Below are 27,775 nucleotides of genomic sequence, written 5' to 3' on the forward strand. Positions count from 1 at the left end.
AAGCTGATGGAGAATCCAGGCTGGATGTTTTAGAACTGTGTTCAGTTCCCCTACAGAGTGACCCTTCTTGGTCACTTTGGCCAGAAGATGTGTTCTGGTGTAGTTTAGAGCCATCACAGACTCCTTTAATTTGAGTACCTTGAACACCTCAGCATGTATAATGACTAAATCAGAGGGAATTTAAACTATCATGACTTTGCATGGCTAAGCTAATTCTGATAAGCTCAACAAAATTACTCAGAATGTGATTTGCATCTCTGTAACTGAGATGGGAATTTGGCAAACAGAACATGCTGGTGAATTTACTGTATATCTCAATGTAGATGTATGCACTTCATGTAAAACAGCCCTGCAAAGAGACAGTATGGCTACAGAGGGAGAGCATAAGGTTCATTTAGCTGAGAGCAAAATGAATTCTTTGCCTAAGTATTCCCAAAAGAAGGGTAAGGCAGCATTCCAGAAACTGCAATACACATTCCTCAGGGAAAAGTGAAATGTTAAAAGGTTTTACCATCATACTAAAGCTGATAATTAGGCAATTATGACTATTAACTTTGACAGAACACCAGCATTAAATGCATTAGATCCCAGAGTTTGGATGTAGAGAGATAGGGAAAGAGTAGGGTCTTTGCTGAGCCTTTAGACAGGTTAGCAGTGAACAGCTAGAAGGAAAATAATTCCCCCTACATGTGTAAGAGAAAAAGAATGATTCTGGAAAAGACACTAAGCAGGAAATTTTTGTTCCATAAGAATGTAGCTGTTATTAGAAAAATTGATAGGAATTGCCTCACAATCTATTTAGCAGTGCATAATTTTAGCAGTGCAGGATAAAGTTGGGCTCTTAAAACCATAGTTAGGTTTGTTACTACTCTGTTTTTCTCTGCTCTTCTAGTGGGAGGTTCAAGAGCAATGTAATACAGTCAAATAAAATAAAGAACTGAAACCTGAAGCCTCTCCTCAGCAGTTTACTGCTGCCTGAATGGGTACAGGGTACATTTCCATGTTCTCCCCAGGGCATACCCCGTCATGAGAATGGGTGGAATGAAAAAAGCAGCTTCAACCAAACTGCTGCTGTGATACAGCAAGCAGTAGTTTGCTTTAGAAGATCAAAGAGTGCTACAGACTTTGTGCTAGTCTCAGAACTGTGTGTGTGTAAATGGAGAAGATTATTCTGTGCCACTGAATGCAGATCTCTTTTATACCACGTGGTTCAATGCAGTTCTGTTCTGTTCTGTGAGTGAAGAGATGGGTCTGTTGTGCTGTCTCCGGTAAAAATTAGAACGAGCACTCCAAACTTTTGACTCTGCAGCCAGAGTCAAAATTCACATTCAGTTAAGTTAGTTTTATGCTCAGCTCTTTGAATATGTCTATTGATTTGAATGACCATAACATACAGCTCCTTCTGGCAGTGTTTGGCAAAATTATGGAGGAATTCTATTTAGGCAAATAATATACAAAGCCATGATAAATTATGAGGTATAGAACCAAAGCAAAACTCTGTCACAATTCCAGAATTAGCTGACAATAGTTGACATTTCTGATAGCTTCTTTTACTAGAGATTGTCAAGAGATTGTTTGTGAGACCATGTTCTAGATTTAGTGGGTCTGCAGAAATTTGAATCGGCTGTGAATGGATCTCATCACTTCTTTCTGTTTCTTTCCTCTTCATATTCTTGAGAAAAAAACTAGGTCAAATTCTACTCCTAGATGTCACCAATTTAAAACTAGCAAGAGTTATGTACAGTCCAAATATTCATTTTGCTTATAGTTATTCAGTTGAGCAGTGTGACAGCTGAACAGAAATGTTTTCTCAGACATACAGGGAAATCCTATTTTCTTAGTTTCATGAAAAAGCAAAACATTTTTCTTCTCACTTTTTTCTTATAGAAAGAACTCAGAGCAGTTTTCACAGGTAGAAAGGAGTAATTTTTACATGGGAATATTTGTGAAGTGAAAAATATCTCCATACATCTATTTGTGCTCTGCTTCCTGCTCTGCTTCCTGATGCATGCTCACTTGAGGGGAGACCATCTTACATAACAAGTTTTACAACACAGGTTTGCACAAAATTGTTTTGAGAACATCAGCCCTTGGTGGGAAATTCATGCACACATGTAAAGTGTGTTTTAAATTTTCAGCTGTGTCATTGAACTCTTACTTTTGAGTATTGGGGTTATGGATGTGAAAGGTTAGAAAGCATACAAAGCAGATGAAGAGACATTGATGCACTGAGACAGGGCTCAAAGTGCCTTTGTAGTTGCAGGCTTGCAAGCTCATCTAATTTCTACTGTGAAAGCTTAACTAACTTGAATCTTTTATCTTTTGCTGGGTTCTGGGCTATGCTGATGCTTAAAATGTACAGTCACAGGGTACCCATGCTCTAAGAACTGAAAGACCCAGAGTTTATTTTTGTGTTGCCTACAGACATGCTGTATTCTCTTATCAGGTCACTCTATCTTTCTATAAAATGTATTTCTCAGTGGGAAATTAATTTTGTTATTCTTTAAAAATGGATGAAGCTCCATAAGTAACTCCCCCCTTTTTTCCTGTTGTATTTTACCATGAATTGGGATGGGTGGCGAAGTCTCCATCCTTGGAGGGGTTCAAGAGGTGTCTGGGTCTAGCACTCAGTGACACTGTTGAGTGATTTAGGGGTTACAGTGGCAGTGCTGGGTTGATGATCTTGATAGTCTCTTCCAACCTTGATGATTCTATGGTTCTATAAGGCAACTAAATCAGAAAATGCAACATCTGATGCACACAGTCCTATTGAGGGTCTTTAGTTGGCAACAGGCTATATCATTATGAACATCATCACACTCAAATTTAATTGCAATCACATGCATAAAAAACCCCAAAGCCACAAACAACAAGACCTCAACACCATAAAAAACCACACCATCAAAAATCAGAACATACAAAAAACACCTAAAAGAAACAAATAAAAACCACTCAAACCAAACAAAAAATATACAAAACCAAACAAAATATCAGTCATTTAATCAGCTTAATATCTTGATTAAAACAGCTTGATTTCACTGACACCAGATCTGGTTTGGATTTCTATTTTTACAACCCAGCTTTAGCTTTTTTTTACCTATGTCAAGTAGACAAACATAAATAAGTGAAGGCTCCTCTGCCTTAGAGATGACTTATTTTCCTGTGATAAGGCTCTTGTCAGCCCCAGTCCCAAACCTCTATAGCTCTTTTAACACTTCATTCTGGGAAATATAATAAAACACATCAACTGTAGTGTGTTTGTTATAAAGCCTTTTGAATCAGAAATTGGCTTATGTCACTTCAAACTTGTTCAAAACAGACATTCTCACCAGTATGAAGAAATCTTCCTTGCCATATTGCTTCTGGAAATGTCATGTTTAGTTCTCAATTAAAAAAAATAAATTTAAAAAATTATCAGCTAGGAGGAGAAAGGGAGAAAGAAATGCATCAAGAGAAGTCCTTACATAATTAATGCCAGCAAACCTATATCCCTCACAGATTCCAAATAGTAGACCAATACCTTTGTATGAATTCTAAATCATCTCAGTCTGGATTCTAGTCATGAAGGCTTCTACTAGAAATCATTATGGAATCTTTGATTTGCATTCCCCCTTCCAGTAAGTCTATTCATAACATGAACATTATTAATCAAGAACAATTCCCAAGCTTTGTCCTGTGTTCATGCAATCAGAAATTGATTTTTACTTCTCTGGAACTGAACTTTGAATTGCTGGTGATTTTTTTTTTTCTTGCATTCCTTCCTCTATTTTTGATTAAAATAAAGACAAAAGTATAAAAGTTGTTCTGTTGCAGTATATCACTGGAAAAGTACACTGAGTGTAGATCCAGGGATCTGTGAGAGCAGCACAACACGCTGAATGAAATCTTGGTTGACATATGCCAGGCATCTCCATCTCCCCTCTTACACTGTCTAGCCCTTAGACTAGGAAGTGAGCAATGCTGTGAAGCTTGCATCATGAAGTTCCTGTCAATGCACCAGCATGTCTAGCACCAGATACAGGAAACTGGAAAGGTTTGGCAGTTGCAACTTCTCATTTTCAGTCATTCTTGGAATACACCAAGGGAGCGAGAACGCAACCACTCTTTTTCCCTGTAGAGACTCTGACAGGAGCACTACAAAGCATGGACCTATAAAGAAGTGCATTCATGCAAACATCCCTAAATTATCAACAATTTTCATCACAAATCTAAGCACAGTCTGATACTAGCTACTGTGAACAAAATGAATTCTGTCCGAATCAAAACCAGCACATACTTTATTTACTTTTTTTTTCAGATGACCAACTAAATAATTTGATTGGGCAAAAGTATTGTGTGGTAGATTTATTTCCTTCTGGAATTTTGGTTTTTGTAGTCTTTTGGAAGAATTTCACTAGAAGTCCAATATGTAGCACTGCTATATCTAGCACTTCAAGCATGTAAAAATGAGGCCATTGAGATGAAAACTCATCTTTTCCTTTTAAAGAGGAAAATAGTAAATTATGAAGCCCTAGAAGTGTATAACTTCTGAAAGGAATGTGTTTTCAATGATACTTAAGATTTAGTTCTAGTCTCAAAAGAGGAAATAAGATGACTTAGTTGAGATCACTGGCTGGCAATCGCACTTTTCAACTGTTTACCTGAAATATTTTTTTGAAGACAGCTTCTAGGTCTCACTTATAAAGGGATAAATGCATGCAGGGATGATGACAAGCAAAAATCCCCTAAGGGGAAGATGAAAAATGAGAGTGCCTAGTTTACATTGTTTCTTCTATTGCAAAATCCTAGCAGGGAGATGGTTATTGGTTGTTGGATGAGCTAAGGAATGTTGAAAACTTTAGTTGATTATGGCTGCCTCCACTATCAGTTGTCTTTGTGATATCAGGTCTATAATAATAGATGTTTTAAAGGAGAGAGTATCAGTCCAAAGAAACTGAAATAGGTTGCTTAAAAAACAGATTTCTCTCTATAATGGTTGTAATGCTTCTACATTAAACTATGTAAGTTGATTATAACTGTGTGGGTGTTGTAAAATATGCCTTTCTAAACCCCTTACAGGTGGAAATATATCACCCATGTCTCTGGGTCTCCAGAGAGTTTCACTAATTTCTTTTCCAGAAATATAGAGGTCAGTTGTCTGCTACCTTTTATTATTACTACTTACTTGAGCAACAACTTTGAATAGTTGTCTGGAAAAAGAAAGAATGAGTGAAGCAGTTTAGAACCAGGAGGGAAGTATGTTTTTAAATATTTGATCCTTGGTTCAAAATGAAAGCCATAAATGCTTCAGGAAGTAACACGGAAAATATGGTAATTGAGAGAAAATGAGAAAAGAGAGGCTGGAGTGGAAAGAAGAAATCTCAGTTTTACCTCCAGTTATCCTGCTATGTAGTTATCCTCTTTGTTTAGTAGGCAAATCTAACTTGCTAACTGTGGTTATATAACAAGTGACAAAAGTATATAAAATTTCTATTGTAGCATAACTTCTGTGCCAAATTGCATTAGCAATTTTTAGATTTATCATTGCCTTTCAACCAGAGCTGAAAGGGAAATTAAAGTACTGATTACCTGTGGGTCTGGTTTTTTAAATAATGATCTAAAGCTAACTGACATATGGGGATGGATCTCTGTGAATGTTGCAGTAGAAGCTCCTCACATAAACACTTCCCTCTTTTGATAAAGAGGATCCGTAAGGAAAAAGGGCTTTCAGTCTCTCTTACTCCAGAACCCCACTTGATTTTGGTATAATATTCTGACAAGTTGTTGATTCCACACTGAGGCTTGCTGAGTAAATCCTGTGAGGTGTTGAGTGTCCTGAACAGCAGCCAAAGCATTCCTGTGGCTCACACCTTTTGGTCTGAGGTGTGCATTGCTGAGTCCTTCATGTGACTGTATAATTATAATAAGGGTTTACTAACGAATATTGTAACTTTTTAGTTGGTTTCTGTGAAAATATCAGGCACACAACACTGATCTTTAATTTGTGTATGATATATGACAAATTCATTAAGCAATGGTTTAAGGCTCTACATTGCATAAAGCATGAGTAGGGAAGGGATTCTGCCATCATCATCGATATGTAGATTGGATTAAGGAACCTATAGATGGTTACCAGGGTAAATCCTATCCATATGAATGGGTCCCTAATGTAATAAACATAACATGTTGTAGCCTCAGCTAATGTAAATGAGATTGGTGGTTCTGCTGATTTACACCAGCTGAACATTCACCCATATGTTCAGTAGTAAATATTTGTTAGATCAGCCCATAAATAACATTTTATTTGCAAGCGTACATGGACACAACCATCTAGACTCTAAATGAAGCTTAACACATGAATGATGAAAAGGTTTCTCCTGCAGAGGCAAAGATAAAAATATATTTTTTGTAAACAAGTTGGTGTTACTGCCAACTTCTCTGTCTTTTCTTTCATGTTGATGTACAAGTGTATCTTCAGCATGAAAAGTAACTCTTGTTAAGTTTACCCTGCTTCTTTCTCTTACTTGACTTCTTCTAGAAACCTAATATTTGTGACTTTTAAACTCAGGATCGTTTAGAGTGAGTGTAGTCTCCAAAGGCTGGTTTGTGATGGGAGAACTGACTTATTATCTGTGTCATCTGTCAGATGTGTCAGGCTCAGAGAATCCTTCACTTACTCATTCGGTATCACATCAGATTTGATAATGGAGAAATTAGCTGCAAATTGGGAACAGTAAATCAAGCCTTAACTCTAGAATGTGAAATAATCAAGTTAGTTGCTATTGGAAATGGAAAATTGTGTGGTAACTTCCCTTTGCTTTCTGTCTCTGTCCTCAAACTTTTGCCAGCCTTTATGGTTGCAAAGACTCAATCATGAATGCCAGCAGTTCAGCACAGATTTACGGGGCTTGTGTTCATGATAGCTAAAAACATTGCAATAATATTTTGAATATGATGAAATATTATTGTTTCTCATGTTATTTTCATTGCCAAGGATATTTGTTTTTTCTGTAATCTGTATGACATCATGCAGGCAGATGTCAATTGCCCTGTTTTTTTCTTATTTGCTCTGTCAGTAGAAGTCTGCATTTTCCATCAGGATACAGTTACCAAGGGAGAAATCTTAAAATATCTGGGGATGGATATGCAAATAAGGCAAAGCTGTGTTTGCATAGTCTAGACTGCTGATAATTTGGAAAGCATGTAGGCATGACTAATATGGGAAGGAAATTCTTCCAAAACCTGAGCCATTCAGATCAAGATGAGCACTTCCATAAGTGAGAAAAAGTGTTGTGGATTTTCCACTAACAAATGTTACTCCTGAGTACTACGTAAATGTTACAGACTGAAGCTGATTTTATTTCATAGAATCCACTGAGCAGCCATCAGATGGTTATCTCTATTGTAGTTAAAATTTTTAAGTGAACTATTTTCAAAGTGAAAAAAATCAAAGGGTTTTTCACAACCTTCAGAGGGGTCTAAACTTCAAGTATTATTTTATTTTTGCTAGCTTTGAAGTGGATCCAGAACCTTAGTTGTTAACTTGAAACTGGTTTCCATAGTTCAGAAATATTTCTGAAACTTTACATGGTAATAAAAATGTCTTACAACCTCAAATATTAAATAAAACACTTCTTTTTTTGTTGGTCTGGACCAAATACAAAAGCTTATGCCATATGCTGGAAATTATATCTTCAATTTGAGGTGTTATACTGTGCTATTACTTGTAACATTTAATTAAAATTATTGCTTTCATTAGAATGAAAGAGGTTACAGATGGTAAAACTGCTATATCACCAGGCACATCTCCCTTTTAAAATGGTAATGTTATATAACAACGAGGTGGTCCATATTATTTCTGTACTACCACTGAGATTAAAAGAAAAAAATGTACTGTAACAATTTACATGTTGACCTTTTTATAAGATTGCTGTGATTTGTTTATCAAGTCCAGTAAGGTTTACTTTTGATTTTCTTTCCTTTTTAACAAACTGCCAGGGTATAAAAATGCATTTAAGAAAAAAGAAAATCCATTTCATGATGTGCATTTTGCAAATGCTTGGCCACAAACAGCACTTTTACAGATATCATCAGAGAACTCAGTTACATACCTCAAAGATGGTCCCAGGCTACAGAATCAGTATCATAAAGTAATCTCTTTTAACTATATGGATTTTAGATCTTTGGCTTTGATTGAGGTCTCAACTAAAAGTTAAAGTGTCTAAGCAGAAATTCAAATATGTTTCATTAGATAACCTACATATTCATTCCTTGCTAGATTTTTTTTTATCATCTGAATGTATTTTAAATAGAAAACTCTAATATTAGGTGTAGTACAAGTAAAAAAAATAATACTGTGATATGCTTGTGCTTATCATATATATTTCTAGAGGTATGTAAATCATATATGGTTGAATCCTTCTCTTTAATATTACCAGTGCCAAAGAATCTTCTTTAACTTAATTCATTTAAATCAGATTTCTACACATGGAATGGAAAAGAGAATGAGGACCTCTCTCACTTTGCATTACAGCACTAATTACACTTGTAATACACTACTTTGTTATGTAAATATTTTCCTTGAACTCACGTTTTTTATGAAGACAAAATATTTCCAAAATTAAATTAATCACAGATAGATTAATTTATGCCAGTGGCATAATGTAAATTAACTTTACTGTGACTATTCACTTAAATATCTAAGTAAGAAAAGTAAGAAATTTAAGATTAGATCCAAAAAGCCTGGCAGTAAGATCTGCTTATGGGGCCATGCTTTGTCCTACCACAAACTGTCCCAGCCCTAAGGACAAGTCCAATATAGAGGACACAGCACTGCATCTCCCTCAGCCTGAGACTCCCATCCTGTCTTGCCTCATGCACACTCTGCTCTGCTCTGCTCTCCTGCTCACACAGGTCCAGTCACAACGTGCACTCAGGATGTGACCTCATTTGAACTGGGCTTGGAGCCAATGGAGACAAGAACTGCAAACTTGACTAAATATAGAATGTCTCTATTAGCATACAACTAATTCCCATGACTCTGCTCTTTCCCACTGTGACCTGGTCAGGTGTCCCCTCTCAGCAGACTGTCTGCCACGGTCTGAGGTCAAAACCTTCTGTAGAAGCATCTGAGGTAACATTCTCAGCAGGGTGAGCTCCCACAGCAGTGATTTATACCTGCCCAGGTTCTGTGTGCCACGATCTGTACAGCAACAAGAGAACCTTTGGGTTCCAGATTCTGTGTGCCACAATCTGTACAGCAACAAGAGAACCTTTGGGCTCCAGGTTGTGTGTGCCACAATCTGTACAGCAACAAGAGAACCTTTGGGTTCCAGGTTCTGTGTGCCATAATCTGTACAGAAGTAAGAGAACCTTTGGGCTCCAGGTTGTGTGTGCCACGATCTGTACAGCAACAAGAGAACCTTTGGGTTCCAGGTTCTGTGTGCCATGATCTGTACAGCAGAAAGAGAAGCTTTGGGCTCCAGGTACCTGGTCTCCTTGCACAAGCCAGCAGCTGGAAATGTCTTGGAACCAACAGCCATAGAACAGATGGCGCATGAAACTGGACCTGCTGGGGTCTGGCAGCCAGAGATGGGGGTGGCTGTGTCAGGAGCTGGACTAGGTGGCCACTGAGGCCCCAGGGTGAATTAGGTGCACTGAGTTCAGTACTTCTTCTTTGTGGTTTTGTTTCTTCCCCATCCTGGGAGGTTGCATGATCCAGCAGCTCCTGGGATCTGCTGCTGGTTACCTGAGGTATCTGAGAGCTAGGACTGTGTGAACTGCTGGTAAATTGAGCACAGCTAAGGAGATAGGGGTTTGCTAACCCTGGTCTGCTTCTAGGCTGCATGGAAATCATAATTTAATATTAAAATGCCTCTGGATCTCTTATTCTAGGTATAAGCAAAATATTATTTAACTGGTACACGTATTTATTTCTGTAGAGCTGTGGTGCTTTTTTTGTGAGGGGTCCAAAATGACCACATATGAGGTAAAGTCTCCCAGAGGGCATATAATGTACAGTGAGGTGGTGTTTGAACTTGCTTTGTTATTGTGAAATTTACCTATGTCACACTGGAGAGACTCGAGCAAGGGAGAGATTACACACAGTGTTTGAAGAAAAGAAAAGGTAATACATTTTGCAAATAACACCTCTCTGTGGGGGGGTTTAAGTGCATCCTTAAGTGCATATTGGCTAGATAATACGACCTAAAAGTAACTTTGCTTCTCTTTGTGGGAAAAGTAGAAGTGAGCTGAGACTGTGAAAGAAAAATATAAGAAGGGAATAAACATTTTCTGTGCAATTAAACCAAATACAATTGAAGCTACAGGGAAAATCACCAGTTAAAATATAATAAACAGTCTTGAAGTCTTTAAATTCCCACAGGAAGGGATTGTTCTGTTAGAGGAATTCACTATTATTAAGTGGAATTCACCCGACAGGGCAGGAAATCCCCTGTAGGACAAGCAGAAGTTTAAAGCTCAAGGCTGTGTATTGAACTATGTGCTTTTCTGTTAAAGAGAGATTATTAAAGTAAGGAAAAGATAAGGCAATAGCACTTCTCTCGTTATCCTGGCATGCTATGTGTCCTGCTTTTGCCCCTCATTAGTGGACTTATCGCTTTCTTAGCCACTGAGGAATTGGAAAAATTTCCTTCTTACTGAAAAAATATTAGAAAAGAGGTGAAAAAGTTCCTTCTTAATAAACGTTGTAGGATTGATTAAGAAGTCTAGTGAGATGAACATTCAGGGGTAATGCTGGTGCTCATATAAAGCATGAATGGGATAAAGATGTCTCCTTGGACTTCCCTGGCCCTAACCCAGGGATAGTCATCAGCCTCTGGTGCAATGATAGTGGCTGGGACACGTATCACAGATGCCTGTACGTGTGCAGGACTTATTTGTTAGCACATATAATGGCATTAGTATTGGCAGAAGAAACTGTCACAGACTTCAGAATGACAGGGTACAAATGTCCCAGTGGAATCAAGGGGCACTGAGACTGGAAGAAGCAAAGGCCAGAGAAAACATCTGTTACAAACAGTAATACAGGGGATGGAGAAAATAGTGTGGGAGGCAGAGGCACATATGCCTTGCTGCCAGGCACGCTGAAAAGAAGCTAACATGTTGGATATCACCCCCTGCCCTTCCATGGGAAAGGAAAAACAATGCAATCTGCCACAGCTGCAGAAAGTATCAGTAGAAGGAAAACAGCTTCAGGAATGGAGATTCAAATAGTTAACATAGGAAAAAGCTTGAGACAGTTACCTGCAGAGGAAGGAAGGGCAGATTTAGGAAAACACAAATTAAGTCCCTGTCTGTAGAGGGACTTGGGAAGGTTAAGGTGAATCAGCTGAAATTGAGTCTGCCATGTGAATTATCTCATTTTGGAGTAAAGCAGTCATAAAGTTTAGCTGCACTTCACACAAGAGTGAGAAAACTGTATCTTCTGCATACTGGTTTGAGACTTTCAGCTAAACTGCCTTTCTGTGTCCTGTAGTCAGAAATTGCAATGTGAGTATAATTTGCACTTTCAAGTTACTCCTGAAGGAAGTGTCACAAGTAGCAATGTGACAGGCACAAAGGGTATGCAAATTGCCCAATTAGACGTAACCTACTCTTGAAAAAACAGTTGCAACAACAAAAAAATGCAGCACAAATCATCATGCAATGTAAGAGAGCCAATTCAAAATCTATTCTACAAATGCATCTATAATATACCTGAATTTTCTGATTATTTATTTGGGCACTGGAATTCTTCAGGATCTCATGAAACACACAGATCCAAAACATGGAGTATCCTTTCTATGAAGGTGTGATGGATAGAAATATAGATAAGAAAAGTGTCTTTATTTCCTATTCCCAGTCACATGGAGCATACAGGCATCAGTTACAGATTTTCACCCTGAACTGCAGTTCAGGTCAGTGTCAGTTTGGTGGAGACTTATACCATGCGTTGTCTGACTTTAAATCAGTGTGATATTGAAAACAATATACAACCATGAAACTGTATTTGGAAATTTAAAGTCACTGGTTTCTAACTAGTGTAAAAAAACTAGCATTAGAGTACAAACAATTTTGTCTCCTTCACTTGTTTCCTTCAAATATCAGAGGCAAATGACAGGACTCAGCATATTTCTAAAGGTGTGGAGCATCATTCAGTTTCAGACTGAGTGTCTTTATTTTATTCTGTCTAGACAGTAGCATCTAGATTTATCTCCTGTTCTCTGGCCTAATGGTGAAGCATGTGAATGTGTTCCTTCTCTGTCTTCCAAAAAAAAAAGTCATCCACCCACTAGTGAGAGAACTAAATTGTTCCTTCTCCTTGGAACATTATATTTTAATCCCCATTGTGATTTCTGGCCAGTTTCTGGCAGTGAATTGAGTGTAGCACTAAATCCTGGTGTGTGGGGGTCCAATTGCCTGTTTTCGGTTTCACAGATACCCCTTTAAGAAACGCGTGCACACTGTGCCAGCCCACACTGATGCAGTGTCAGAGACAAGATTCATGCAGAAGGGGTGATGTGGTGCTCCCTTTAGTGTGAGAAATCTCACTGATGCATTTTGCTTATATCCTGAGGGTTGACATGGTTCCTAATTTTGGTATCATGAAGTAATTCTCCTGCAGATCAGACTGTTCAGGTCAGATGTGTGGAGTTTGTTGTGCCAGCCTTGCTCACCAGCAGGAAGTGAGATGCTTGTCCTAAAATCACCCTCTAGATCCAGTAAAATCCTTCCTGTCACAAAGATGTAGGATACCTGTTCTCTGAATCTCCTTTACTTCAGAGTGTAATATCTTTCATTTTATTTGATTTTTACCTACAGATTTTTACCTATAGAAATAACTCCTAAATCATGAAGAATTTTATGATGTGTGTGGATGTGGAGCTTTTGTTCCATGGAGCGCTTCCAGACTAAGCAGCTATTTTTATATGATTGCTTGAGATTTTGGGGGACTATTTGATGATCTGTGTGACCTCTTCTAATCTTATTATAATCATTGTTGCTCTCTGCTTTTCCATGCTTTTTGCTGGTTGCCATGGAGACATCCTACTCTCCCTTCATTCTTAAGTGAGAGAGCGAGCCAAAGCAGTGTCTCCGATCTCCCTCTCTTTCTCACCTTTTTCCCTCTCTCACACTTTCTGGCTGTCACTGGGAGTCACGTCAGCTTCTTTTCTTCATCTCCAAAAGAAGCATTGATGCCCTCTTAGCACCAGTATGTTCGTTCAGCATTTTTCACTGTTCCCTGGAGAGGAGTGTGGCAGCACAGACTGCATCCAGAGCCAGAGAGACTCGGCCAAAGCCAGGCTTGCCCTGCTCAGACTTGCAGATTACCCAGGATCTGTGTTGCAGGCCTTGAAGAGGCACAGTTTGAACAGCAGTAATCTAATTTGGGCGTGCTCCCACGGAGCACCCCTTGCTGGTGCTCAGCAGCATGAAGACTGGACGCTGTATTCGTTTGCCACGGCAAAAATAAGGGACTCTTGAGCAGAATAACATTTGAATGTTTATGGTTAATTTAGAAAGAGAAAATCAGATGTTTTTAAATGCTGCAGATTAAATGAAAGTTGTTTCTAGGGAATGTGTATGGAGTCCATTTAAATTTGTTTTTTATTGTCTATTTCATAAATTATATTCCTTTATAGGGTAAATTGAGTGGATTAGGAATGGAATCATCTGTAATTAACTGGGTGCTAGCTACTTAGGAGGGCACATACAGCTTGTGTTATTAAACAGCATCATGTCAGATTTAATGGATGTCATTACAGAAGTACCTCAGGGATCTATGCTTGGACCATTGTTATTTATGATCTGTGCAAATGAACTGACAAGCCAGTGCACTGAGTGCAATGTTCATTCTTATTCTGATGACACAGTCATGACCTGAGCTCCTAGTCTCTTGAAATTGTCCTGTAAGTATTTCTGAGGCCTTGGAAATGGTTAATTCTCAATGAAGTTGCTTTAGGCAATGCTGAGGCAAGTGTTCTGACTGAAGTAGTGCCAGTGCTGGGACAGGCTACTTAGTGTAAAGCAAATCCAAAACTTTCATCTTAAGGAGGGTGGGATGGAGGGCAGAGGAATAAAATGTATGAATCCTCCTTTCTCTGCAGAATTGACACATTTTTTCTTTCACATAATATTCTCTTATTGTGAAAAAAGAAGAATTTCTAGTGTTTGCTATTGATTTTGTGATTTTGTAAGATGGATATAGCTACTAAATATAAATCTACAGGAGGATTCAGAAATCATTTAATGAAAATATATTTCAGTTTTCATTTGCTGGTTTGTAATTTTCTGTTCTTTTGAGGCTTTTTGACTGTGTTTTCTCCTCCCATTTTTATCAGGAAGAAAAACAGCGTGCTGCTTTTTCAGGTATCTGAATCTCTCAATGCTGGAATTCTTCTTTTGATAGTGCTAATTGCTTTTTATTCAATGATAGTGATAAGACTTATATGGATCATTGGCTGATACAACACCTCATGGGAGGAAAAGCCTGGAGGTTGGGCCCAGATTCTGCCCTTGGGTTTGGATTAAGATTACCCTCGAGGGCAGGAGACAAGTTCCAACAAGTCTTTATTTCCGCCTACAAATTGAACTACAAAGCACTAGAGACAAAATGAGGAAGCTGAGCTAATGCTGCTGGTCTGGAAAATTGTGTTAGTGGATCTGATAAAATTGAGGGTCTGACATGGCAAACGGAATTTAGTGTACAATGAAAATGACTGAGCAGGATGGGTCAGAAGGTGATTCATTCAATAGAAAGCAATCATCGGAGTATGATCATAAGTTGCCTGTCCATAGGCAAATGAAAAATGACTGTTGTTTCTTTCATTGGCTCTGCTCTGCCTGGTTGTCTGTTAGTGGGTCACTGTGCTGAGGCAGGACTTGGGAATATCCTGAGATTCCCCAGCTGGGAGTGTACTGGCCTTGGGGCAGCTGCCACGCGTGGGAAGGCCAGGGGGGCTGCACTGCTCCCAAGGGGCTGCTGTGCCATTCCTCCACACTCCTATGCCCTGTCCCTGAACACCCCAGTGGAGGTGCAAAAGGCCTTTTAATTGCTTCCCACCTCCAGGGATCATCTTCTTTCCTTTAGCATTTATTGCTCTCAGAAACATAATCTTTCTGTTAGTTTTGATTTTCACTGGATTTCAGCACTTCAGCTGCCAAGTGAAAAATGTAGCTGGAAAACTGACTGGAAGCACCAGTACTGTGACAAAGCAAGGATTTTCTCTTCACATGTCTGCACACAGAAAAATCTTCTCAATGTTTAGTCTTGTCTAGTGCTCATTCAGAGGAACCCATTCTGCATTTTCCCAGGCCATAAATGTTGTCACTGTTTAAAAGACATATATTGTCCTGATTAATTTTTCTATTCCAGTGCAGCATCAGTGTAAATTTGACTTCTTAGCATTAGTGTCAATTTGAGATTTTAAGCCAGCAGTGGGGTTCAGAAGTCCAGCTGTCCAGTCCTCTGAGATTATTAACTGTTCAATTAATGATTTCATGTTCTTCTGTTGTCTATAACACATGATTGTACCATTTGGAAAACAAAGAAAGAAACTCCCCTAAAAAAATCACCCCCCCAAAAAAGGATGCATAAAAAGAATGTATTTTAATTCTTTTAAAACTAGCGAAGTATTACTGAAGCTCTTTAGATGGTTCTGTTGGACTTTTGTCATAAGCAAGCCTTCCAAACCCTACAGGAAAGACAGAAACTGGAATCAATTTCTTTCCTTCAAGATGACAGCAATAGCCTTTTTCTTATGCTTAACCAGTAAATACTATAATATCTTACAAACATGGCTCATATGGTTATTTAAAGCAGAACTATGGTTGTTTTAATATGGTTATTGTAGCCATACATTTTGCTTTTATGAGTTTTTATATAGCACTATTACTTATATGCTAATCTTAAGGATATTGTTGTAATTTGTTTTATGTGTTAAGTATTATAGAGGCAATTGCCAGTATCACTATAGTGAAAGGTCTTATGAGCATCACATCTGACAAACAATTGCTTGCTGCCAGAAGCCCAATGAAACAGTTATACCCAGGGATACAAATCACCTTTACAGACAGTTTACTTACGATTTCTTCAAGCAGGGAAAACCACCTAAAATGCATTATGTAGACAGACTTGAAGTTTCTACATTTATGTGATTGTGTGCTCACAAAATTTGCAGGCTACTGAACAAAAGGTGCTCCTCTGTCATAGTTGCCATAGGCATGTTCTTCACAGTGGCTTTGCCTTGCTTTTTATCAGACATCTGTGTCATTTGATCCTTTTTTGTACAAGTCCCATGGAAGGAACAGGAAACTCTCCGTGCTTTAGAGGTTGCTTGGTTTTCTCTGTGTCATGCTTGGTGCTTTATTTTATTTGTCTCGTTCTAAAAGCAAAGTGATACATTTCCTTTGAGAGGGACACTCAGAGGCAGCAGTGACAACTTGCTTTTCTAGGCAGAGTCCTACAGGGGGATTAATGCCAGTAAGTCTTGTGACAGGAATACATTCCTTATCCTGGACATTAATGACATATGTGCTTTGTCAAATGCTGTCCTCAGACCCAACAGGGACACAAATGACAATGACTTCTTAATTTTTGCTGTGTCCTGGGAGTGATAAACTATATTTCTGCTTTCCCTTACAGTTTAGAATTCTGTGGGACAAACTTAATTTGCTGCTCATACTGACTGGTTGGGAATTTGTTATTGTAGGGATTGCTGTTGTTGGGTGTTTATTTGCAAAGATGATGCATCTTGAGACCAGTTCAAAAATTAACTTATTTTGTGAAATGCATTGCATTCAGGCAGCAGAGCTTTGGAGACATAGGCCTGTTTCAAAGAGACCATCTCACGAAAAGAACCAGGAGAACCTCACTGTCAGTATTATAGTAAAAGCAAGGAGATTTTTCTCTTCCTGAATGAATATTTAAGCCCATGTGTCATAGATGCAGCTTCAATACTGGAGGATGCCTGCTAAGAACAGGGAATTTCTTAGGATAATTTTTTTGAATTCTGACAAGCAAGAGGACATTAAATCACATTGTCCTAATGTAAGGGTTTATTCACTGAATTCATAGTTTAAAAGCATTCAGGGAATGATGAACAATGCTAATTTCATGGGTGGTGTTATATTTTGAAAGCTCTCTGAGCTAGAAAACATTGACTAGAACAGGACAGAGAGTTGACATAGACAGGAAATTGTCCTGGCAGGTTTTTCACAAGAGGGGCAACAAGACAGGTTTGCTTACCATTATGCTACTGTGTTATGCTAGGCACTGCTGTGCCTCATAAATATTTGCACTGTTTAATTTTGAAAAATTAAACATCAAAATTCAGGTTTTCCAGGCTGAGTCTCCTATTGCGATAAGGTTTGAGAATTTCTTAGGATTCCACTCTAAGAAATTATCATCTTCAGAAGCTGCAGGTTTGCATTCATATCCTGCCTAAGTCCTCTAGGACACAGAGCTAAATTTTTAGGCACTGTACAGTGTGTGGTCTCTTCAGCTAATAGTTTCTGTGCTATCAAAACATCTGTGTGTGAATTACTGAAAGGAAATTAAATTGAATTATAATTATCACAGCCATTTATACCCTAAATTAGTTATCTAGCTATTCGCAGAGAGGTCAAGAAGCCAATGTACTGAACAGTAACAGGCAGTAAGTGCCTTACTAGGGTAAATTTTAATTGCTGACAATATTATGGTGCCAGCAGACAAAAGAACAGGGATACTTCAGGGCTGCCATCCTTTGTGTATAGGAAAGGAGCTGTAAGAATGGTGATAGTAGGTGAGCAGTCACAGAAAAGTGGCAGACTGTAAAAGGCCCACTTTGATACATTTGGGGCTTGAGATATAATGCAGATGTCACTTTTTAAAATTGAAGGACAAATAAATGGGGCAAGATTTTTTATAAACTTTGACAGAATAGTGTAGGAAGGGATGTCTGGAGATCATCTAGTCTGATTCCCCTTGCCGAGGCAGGGTCAGCTAAATCAGGTTACCCAGAAATTCAGATAGTTGTTGAATATCTCCAGAGAGGGAGACTCCACAACCTCCCTGGGCAGCCTGTTCCAGTGCTCTGACACCTTCAGTGTAAAGAAGCTTTTCCTCATGTTGAGGTAGAACATCTTGAGTTTTGGTTTATGGCCATAGCTCCTCATCCTGTCACTGCACAAAACTGAAAAGAGTCTGGCACTGTAGTCTTGATCTTTGAGATATTTGTATGTATTGATGAGATCCTCACTCAGCATCTATATGATTCATCCTCAGTCCTTCTCTTCTCTAGACTAAGCAGGCCCAGCTCCCACAGTCTCTCCATGTAAGAGATGTTTCAGACCCCTCATCATCTCTGTGGCTCCACTCCTTTTCTTTCTTGATCTCTAGAGACCAGAGTTGAGCACTGTACTCCAGATGTGCCTCACCATGGCCAAGCAGGGAGAAAAGACCACCTCCCTCCACCTGCTGTCCACACTCTTCCCAATGCACCCAGGACCCCGCTGGCTCCCTTGGCCACAAGGACACCGCTGGCTCAACTTGTGATCCATGCCAGACTCCCAGGCCCTTCTCAGCAGAGCTGCTCTGCAGTAGGTCAGCCCTTACCGGTCCTTGGGGTTGTTCCTCCCCAGGTGGAGGACCCAGATTTGCCTTTGCTGAGCCTCATTAGGTTTCTCTCACCCAACCCTCCAGCCTGCCCAGGTCCCACTGAATGGCAGCCCAGCCTTCAGGGGTGTCAGCCACTCCCCCCATTTCATGGGCTTCAAACTTGCTGAGGGCGCATTCCATCACTTTGTTCAGCTTGCTGATGAACCGGTTGAATGGAACTAGACCCAGTAAAGACCCCTGGGGAATGCTACTGACTACAGGCCTCAAATTTGCTGTCTTCTCTGAAATATCACTGGCTGAGTCTCCACACAGCCACACGTAAAAGCAAGACATGGTTTCTATATGGCTGTAGGCACCAAGGGAAAGGTTCCCCTAGTGTGATCCCCATATGTATGAAGCACCCAGCTCAAATTTATTATACAAGCCAAAGAAAGACTGCATGCTGAAGTGCCTAGATTATTACTTAGGGATCATTTGTTGCATTTTTACGTCTCTCTGATGAAAATACTTGACAAAAGACAGCTCTTCTTTGCAAGAACTATGATATTGCTAAGTAGAATGTCTGTGCTTTGAAGCTTGGGAAAGCATGAATCTAAAATACTGATACTATGTAAAACAGCCCTGTCACCCATATGACATGGATGCCACTACATGTTCTCCACCAATGATTGATGTGACAAACTCCATATGTTAAAAAGAGGCTGAGGAAAATCTTTTTTTTTCCCCAGATGGAAAAAATATGTAACTGTGGTACACAAACACTCTTTGCAGAGCTTCTCTGTTTCCTCAGCAGTAATAACGTATCTAAAAATAAGACTCGGATCTGGAACAAGAAAAATATCATAGCCTACCACCGCCCTAGTTTCCAGCACAAAAGAAATGTAGACATTCAAGGGTGTCAAGGGAAAGTGGATTTTTATTTATAGTAATGATGGTTCTTATTATTCAGTACAATTATCTGGAGAGAGTAAGGAAGAGTGCTCAAGGTATTGCTTTCCAAGTAATTAACAAAAATATTTCAAACATACACAAAGACTGGCAGATCATTCATGAGTGATTATTTGGGGAAACTCTTCTCGGTAGTTTAGCCATATGGGTTTGTGACTGCACCTTGAGGGAGCCCCATATTTAAAGAAAAGCAAAATAATTACAATTGCTAGACAGGAATATTTAATTATTACTAGATGAAGAAATACAAGACAGATAAAACATTTTATTGTTAAGAGATCAACGATGATATATATGGTTACAAGGTCTTATACACAACTTTGGTTTATGGAATTTTTTTTCACAAATTTTCAAAAGAGAGTGTACCTGATGGGGTCACTGTTTCTAGATAAAAGTGTGTTGCTTTAAAATGCAGATTTCTAAAACTTATGTGTAGGTTTCTATATAGATTTTCTAAAGCTTGTATATAGGCAAAGAAATGTCATTCAAGTGTTAATGAATGGCAGGTTACGAATTGATATGCTATCTTATACATCATCTTATAACTGAGAAAAAATATATTATCATTAAGCCCTTAAAGCTAAAAGCTTGTCAACCCCATTCAAAGAAAAAACTTTAAAGAAAAATTTTGCAACAGAAATATTGAGAATTAACTGAAATTCACAATGTCTTAACTCTGTTTATTTTGTCTGTGTACTAAGATGATCTGATAAAAGCCATTTTGTTTGCATTTTATTTATTGGCTAGAGACATCTCACAATTCACTGAATAGCATTTCTGAGCAGCCAATATTTTCAACCAACATCATAAAGAAGCATTAAAGCATTTAGGACGTGGCCAAGTTGAGGGTATTTTAATTTCCAAGGAAGAAAATGTACTGGAAACATTTCTCAGTTACAGAAATTCTTCGCTGTATTTGAGAATGTGTAATATTTCTAATGATTTTCAAGAATTCTTTTTATAGACTTTAAACCAAAGGTTTGCAGGAAGAGAGGCAATACTGATTTAAAACCTTGGTAACAAAATGATAGACAGTTATCCTTACTTTAAATCTTAACACTGTTTTACATACTTGTGTTTTCTTCTAAAGCATAAATCTTTAAAAGAATTTCTTCTCTGTAAATAAAAATCATGATCACAACAGCTGCTACCCTGTAAGAGGAGATCATATCTTGGTCTCTTAGAAGTTACTGGTTGGTAGTTTGCCAGCAGCCAGTCTTTTTCTGTTTCGCAATTCATAATATGTTTATACTTTGGAGGGAACAACTACTGTCAAGTAGTCTGCAGAGTGCACTCATACACACATTTTCTCAAAATAAATAATAAAGTTTCAAGTATTGAGTAAGTCAGAAAGCTGTATCTTAGCTTCTGCGTAAGTACAGTTGGCAGTATATAAGTTTGGTGTTTATAGCTATGATTATTTGATACTTTTGGGGTCAGTAATTTCATAGCAAACACTGGAATTTAGAAAACTATGGGAATTTCCTTAGTTCTGTTACATTTCTAACCTTCATTTCATTAACTAAACAAACACTATAAATTCTCTACAACACTTACTATAAATTCTCTTCAAAGGAGATAACAGGCATAAGATACAGGGAGTGTTTTAATAAGACATTAAAATTGGAATATCTTTTGCATCAATTTTGAGGTTACTTCTGTACAAGGAATAAAATGGAAAAATTGCCAAGCTGAAAGGAAGAACTTCTCTATTAACACACAGGCAAGATTTCTCACAGAGAAGTATCCCTGGAAAAGAATCCCATTTTCAGAACTGAGAAAGTGACTCCTACAACAAGAGGTCAAGAGATATGGAGGGAACATGATTGTTAGATCCCAACCCTAAATTATCCACTATTTGGGCTGTTTCCTTTTATAAATAGTATTACACTTTTGTTCCTTTTTCAGTATGTTCACATACATTGGTTTCAGCCTCTCACTCCTTTCCTAACTTATTTTACAGCTTGTGCATTTCTCACAGCTGGATAACAAGCAGGAATGCCATTGCAGACACAGCCCATGCTGATGAACAGTAATTCTATGCATGAATCATGCAGTGAAGCATATGAGAAGAAAATTTCAATAACATTCTAGTTTTTCAGGTAACCAGCACTCACAACTGAAATGGATTTCCAGGTGAATTCAGATCGTATTTTAGGACTCCAAAAGATAACAGATGATTTTCAAAGTCATCTAGTACTAACACATTTCCCTCAGGAATTATAGCATTTATGGTAACATATTTAAAGTATCTCATGTGCCAATAAGCTCACAAAGTTCTAAGATCATAATTTACATCTGTTTTGCTCTACCAAAAAAAAAAAAAATCACCCAAAAAACCTCCACCCACACACCAAAAAACCCCAACAAAACCCAACCTAATTTTAAATTCTAAATTCTGCAATAAACGTTTTTGTTTATTACAGAGCACAGCACTCAAATTTCCTAGGCTTTGATATATTAAGTACAAACTGTTGCAGAGCTATATATTTGGGCCCTGAATTTGCATTTCTTCCTTTACATGTAACTAATGTATTTTACAAATCTGTTCATTTATCTTAAAGACTACAGCATCATATGGCAGTTTATGAATAAATCTGTGATGTTCTAGAAATTTCCACTGGCTAGCATGGAAATAGATAGCTGTGCCCTGCTATACCTGTGCAGGAGGTCAAACTTGCCTGATGGGGAAACACAAACACTTAGGGATAAAACTAAGTACAGAAGGGCCTTTTACCTTCAGCCTCCAGGAAGATGATAATTGAAGCTGAAGGAAGCAAATACTGCCCTGAGTGGAATGAATATCACAGGCTTTCTGTAGGGCTTTGGTGCAGTTCTTACCCTGGGCTTTTTGAGCAGAGTTTTTAGCCATACTGTGTTGTTTGCCTGTGTTTTGTTCCCTTCCAGTAAACCTGGAAGAACTGTGATTCAGGGAAAACACAGGGAGATCAATTCCCCATTGTTAGATTTTTGTGACCTAAGAAATATGGACCAGAGTCTGTTTGAATGCCTGAGAGCACTTTCCCATTGGAATTGCCCAGAGGGACATTCCCACGACTCATGTTTGTCATGGGACACACATGGAACAGTGAGAGGCAGAAGCTTGACCCTCTCCATTATGAAAGGCCATGTATTGTAAAAATAATACTTTTAAGGTAGTTAAACATAATTCTTTACATATTTAACATAGTTCTTTACAATACAGTTCTTAGCTGAGTTGATTTCTCAGCATACATCAAAATACAGGGAAAGGAATCTGATTCTAGAATGTGACAGCTGAGGAAATCCTTGCAGCGTTGGTGAGGCTAAGTTTGGAGTTGCTCAACACTAACCTGTCACAGCAATGTTTTTATCCTATACACCAGAAAATGTTTTGCTCCTCGTGTCCAAGTTTCTTAGCATGAGTGCATTTCCTTTTAGAGGGACTCCTATGCAAAATGATGTAAGAAGACACTGTTTTCCAAATGTGCACAAAAATCCCCATGAAAAAATTGTAATTATTTGTGCCTGCTGAGATCTTTCTTAATTCTTGTAAAGATGTGTTTGATAAATTAATTGCCAAGGAAAATTGTTGCTTATTCTGGTTGCCAGATATAGCATCAGTATGTGCTTTGAGTTTAACCATGCCTAAACACACATTTTAGTTCTCCAGTAGTTCAAATGAGAACAACCTCTGCTTAAATCAACCTGTCACTTAATCCACTGTAGTCCTCTTAAATACAATTCACAAGTTATGGGAATCCCAATATGTTACATCAAGATCATATAATACCTGGAGTGATGGTGGAGTCTCATGCTAATGTCCCTAAAGGTCTAAGAGAGCAGAGAGGTGCAAAGCAATTTCAATAATCTAGAAAGAACTAAAGACTTTCCTCAAAACTGAGGAAATTTGACAAATTTCACATTTCCTCAGAAATGACTGGGAAACATACTAAATATGCATAAGAGAATTTGCAGTGTTGTGCATCTTGCCTTCACAGATGAGGTAATAATAAAACTTGATCTGGAAGACTTCAGACTAATTTTCAGAATGCAGAGGATCAAATCAGCATCATGTAGCAAAAAGCATACTTATACCAGCTTTCAATGCTTTAAATAGCTTTGATGCTGGAAAAAATTGGCTGAAAACTCTGTTTCTGATTTCTGCAAGGCTTTTTGGTTTTAATGCCCTGGCCTCGTTCCACGGGAGTCCAGGAGAGGCTACTAATATGCAGGAAGAGGCTGGTTTCATTTTCTGTGATACTACAAACAGAAAATACTCTAGACAGATATTTGCTTAGTGCAGGACATGGTCATGGTCATTGTCAGGCTGGGTGGGAGCATCAGAAGAAAGCTCCTCTTCTGTCAGATCAGTCAGGCAAGGTACTGGTGTCTTTGTTTCCTAGGAACTCCTCCATTGCTGTTCAGCAGCAGGAATGGGAGCTCTGCCTTGCAGGCTCCTAGCTTTTAGCATTTACTTAATTGTACCATGCTAATGGTCCTGGCTAAAGGGAAAATTATTAAACCACAATTGATTTTAATTTGTTGAGTCGATATGCACTTTTTATTTTTTGATGTGGCAAATTACTAAAAGAGCAAACCAAACAGAATAATTTACCCTTAGTGTGCTGTTGCATGAACATAGAATTAAAAGCAAAATAATTTGAGAGCTGAACAGTACTTTAGTTGGAAAAAATAGTTGTTCAGAGTCCCCTATGCTCTGTGTTCAAAGCCACATTCAGATTTGGTCTTCCCAAGACCCAATGCTATGAGACAGCAGGTCAGACAAAAAACTTTGCTGGTTTGTGATGCTTCAGGAAGTCTGCTGTAGCACAGTGTATATGCAAATGTATATTTGTCCTTCAAGACAAGGAAATGCTTTACAGATTCTGAGCTCCCATCTTAGGAGACTTCCACTCTGTGCAGTCAGTATGACCATATCTCATCTTTGAATCTATCCAGTCTGAAAAAGCTGTTGGAATACCACCTGGTAACACATGAAATTGTTTTTGTTCATTACCAACAGATTTTCTGCTTTCAGCACCTATTCTTCACGCTGTATTGGTTAATTATGGCGGGCCAAGAAATCTCCAAATTTTCTCTCTCTCTTCCTTGGCTGGTTGAGTGAGAGTCATTTGTCTTGTGCAAATATAAATGCACTGACACACTGCAGTACACTTTAAAAGCCTCTTTCTAATCCTAATACCTTTGGCTACATACTTGGAATTTACTTTAGTAAACATTCAAGCCAGCAAAACCCAAACGAAAAATTTTTTTCAGAAAGTAAATACACAAATTATATTATTGTGGCCCAAGTAAATTGATTTATAAATACCAACATTTTCATGGAAAAATTTGCCCCATTAGCAGTCCCCAGAGATTGTCAGTCTCAGAAGGGTTCAAGGACAGGAGGATATAATGGTGTCAAAGTAAAATATTCAGACAGATAACTGCTGAGTGATTCAGAGATATAATTCACCTGAAGTAAGAAATGGGATCTGAAATGCAGCCCCACTCTCTTAAATAGAAGGCACTCAAGCTTGTTTTTGTAGCAGGTTGCAATTTTCTTAAATAGTCTGCTCTATGTGTTCTTTTCCAGCCAAAATTTATTATATGCTTCTCTACTTTTTGAAGTGGGTACGGTAGAATAGTGTGATTACAGCTTTTAGCAGACTCTATTTGGCTGCCTGGGTGTCCTTTGATAATTGAAAACTTGTTTATTGGCATCATTTGCTGGACTTTATTTAATCACTGCCTCTCCTCTAGGAGCTGCTTTGTCCCTTCTGAGGGCTGACTCTTTGCCTGGGCTGTGTCTGTTTCCTGGCACTGGGCAGGCTCTGTTCCACGCAAGTGGATTTGGGATTTGGGCACAGAGAGCGGCTCCCAGCTGTCGCGCCCGCGGGTGGACGCTGTCCCCAGCACAGCTGGGTGGCTGCCAGCTGCTGCCACCCTCCCTGGGAAGGCCACCCTCAGCCCGCTGAAGGCAGCAGCAGGTGGCCCGGCCCCAGTTTTAATTGGGAAGAGTTTGTTTCGCGTTTCTCTGCTCATCAGAAAACAAAGCAGACCCTTGTTAACGCTGATCACTTAGATTCCTGTTTAATCAAATTACGTACGCTGTGTACTAGGTTTTGCTCTGATTTAAATATTGCCTTCTCATCCTTGTCAGCACAATACTTCAGCTTCAGTTCTCATTAATCCTGACAGGAAATAAAGGGGTTTTATCTTGGATTATTGTTTCTTGATGGGGCCTGACAAAGGGTGTTTCTTGCTGGCAGAGTAAGGGAGAGGCTGCCATAAGCAACAGAAAAGCTTCCTGGCTGATGTACAAGAGTTCCAGGAGCTGTGTTTCCCCCAGTATAATCACATTAAATTTCTTTTTCACCCCTTGAAAAAAGCTGCAGGCAAGATTCTTCTAATAAGATAGTTATAGGAAAGAGGAAGAGTCATCAAGTGTAGCGGCCCAAGTGTCTGTTGCAGCTGAATTTTCCACCTGTGAGCCAGGAGAGAGAACTTGTGGATCAATATTGATTTTTTTTTCTTTCTACTGCATCTGTGGAAAAGAGAGCTGAGAAGTGATTTTGAATTCTTTTGTTTGGTTTATAGGTTTGTTTGGTTAGTGATTTTGTGGAGCATTAACTTTCTTTATTATGGGTTTGGGATTTTTTGTATGTTTTATTTTAATATTTGTTGTTAATTGTGTCAGAGTTGTGCTTTATATTCTATATTGACATCCATAGATAAAGATATAATTTCATATATATGTGGTGAGCATGTGTATTCTTTGTTTCTACCAGTGAAGGTGGAAGCCTGAAAAATTTGAAACCCATTCACTGTGTTGGAGTAAGTTGGGCAGGGAGTGAGGAGCAGCCAGGCATGCACACAGTTTATATTCTAGCAAACAGAGTACAGGCTGTGCATTCTGCGCCCTTGTCTTGTTTGAAAATTGCCAAAAATTAATTGTTAGGAATGCTCAGGAGTGGGTTTTGAATGTGCTTGTTTATTTGCACTAGAAAATGAAATCCATGGAGACATGCCCATACATATACATACATGCCTATTTATAGGTGTGTGACACAGGAGAGGCTTTGCTTCCTCTGCTCAGTGACAGATTCTTTGGTGCCCTGGCACAGACACAGCCAGGCAAGGCAGACAGGAGGAGAGCTGCCTCCCCAGTTTATAACAAGCCCACCTACTCAATCAGCTTGTGTTGGTGACAGACAGTTAGAATACAGGGATGGTTTTTGTTTATTTTAATAAGCTGCACTATTCCTAATGTAGCAGAAACACAAGGTTCTTAGTGCTTCTCGCCCAAAATTCAGGCTTTTTGGAGACTTTTATCTGGGAAGGGACTGTTTTTATTGCCCAAAATAATATTCTGTGCTGTTATTCTGTAATTTGAAAAGTAATTCTATCCTTAGCCAGTCAATTTTTCTGTAGTCTATCTCATTTTTGTACAATGACACAAGCAATTTTTTTTTTCTCTCCATGGATAGGATTATAATGATTCAAAAATTTCTGATACTTTTTAGCACTGAATGTCCTTTAGGTTTGCCTTTTCCCAAGACTTAAAATCACAGTTCTTTAAAACTGCTCAAAATTATAAAAATATGTTTATAGACTGGCATGATACTGCTTAACCCTTAGTCACTCAGAATTTTTCATGCTGAGTATTAGGATTTTTAATAAAATTCAGGCTTTTAGTAAAATTAGTTATTTTTAAAGCAGTAAAGCCAGAAAATTTATTGACAAAATATGAATGCGTTTGTGAAAACAAGGTCTGCTGACAATCTCCGGAATCAGGAGAAGAAACTATATGCGCTGAGTATATTGCTGGCTATGGTTGTTTTGTGGTCGTTTTCTCCTCCTCTGTTCTAATATTTAATTATTCTATTAAATCTTCATGAGTTTCTAGTAGTTATACTTTTAATTTCTGCTGTTGTGGAGTATTTGCTTTTATTAGCAAGCAGCCAGTTTTCCCTTTCAAATTTTCTTGGCTTGTAACACATATTATCTGTTCTTGGAAAATTATTTTTGCAAAGGTTATGAATGCTGTTGAAAGAAGAAAATTAGAGGCAGGCTGTATTATACTGAATGACCTCAAATGCAAAGGTATAAAGTTGATAAAATGCTACCTGGTAGCTGTAAAACAGGTGGAGCAATTAGAAGTATCTCGAGTATCAGGAGGATCAATCAGAAATAGATTAAGCAGACAGATTTCTGGTTTGTTTGGGGTTTCCTTTATTTTGTCTTTTCCTTTAAGAAATAAGT

Source organism: Melospiza georgiana, chromosome 9 (genome assembly GCF_028018845.1).
Source record: "Melospiza georgiana isolate bMelGeo1 chromosome 9, bMelGeo1.pri, whole genome shotgun sequence".
NCBI lineage: Eukaryota > Metazoa > Chordata > Aves > Passeriformes > Passerellidae > Melospiza > Melospiza georgiana.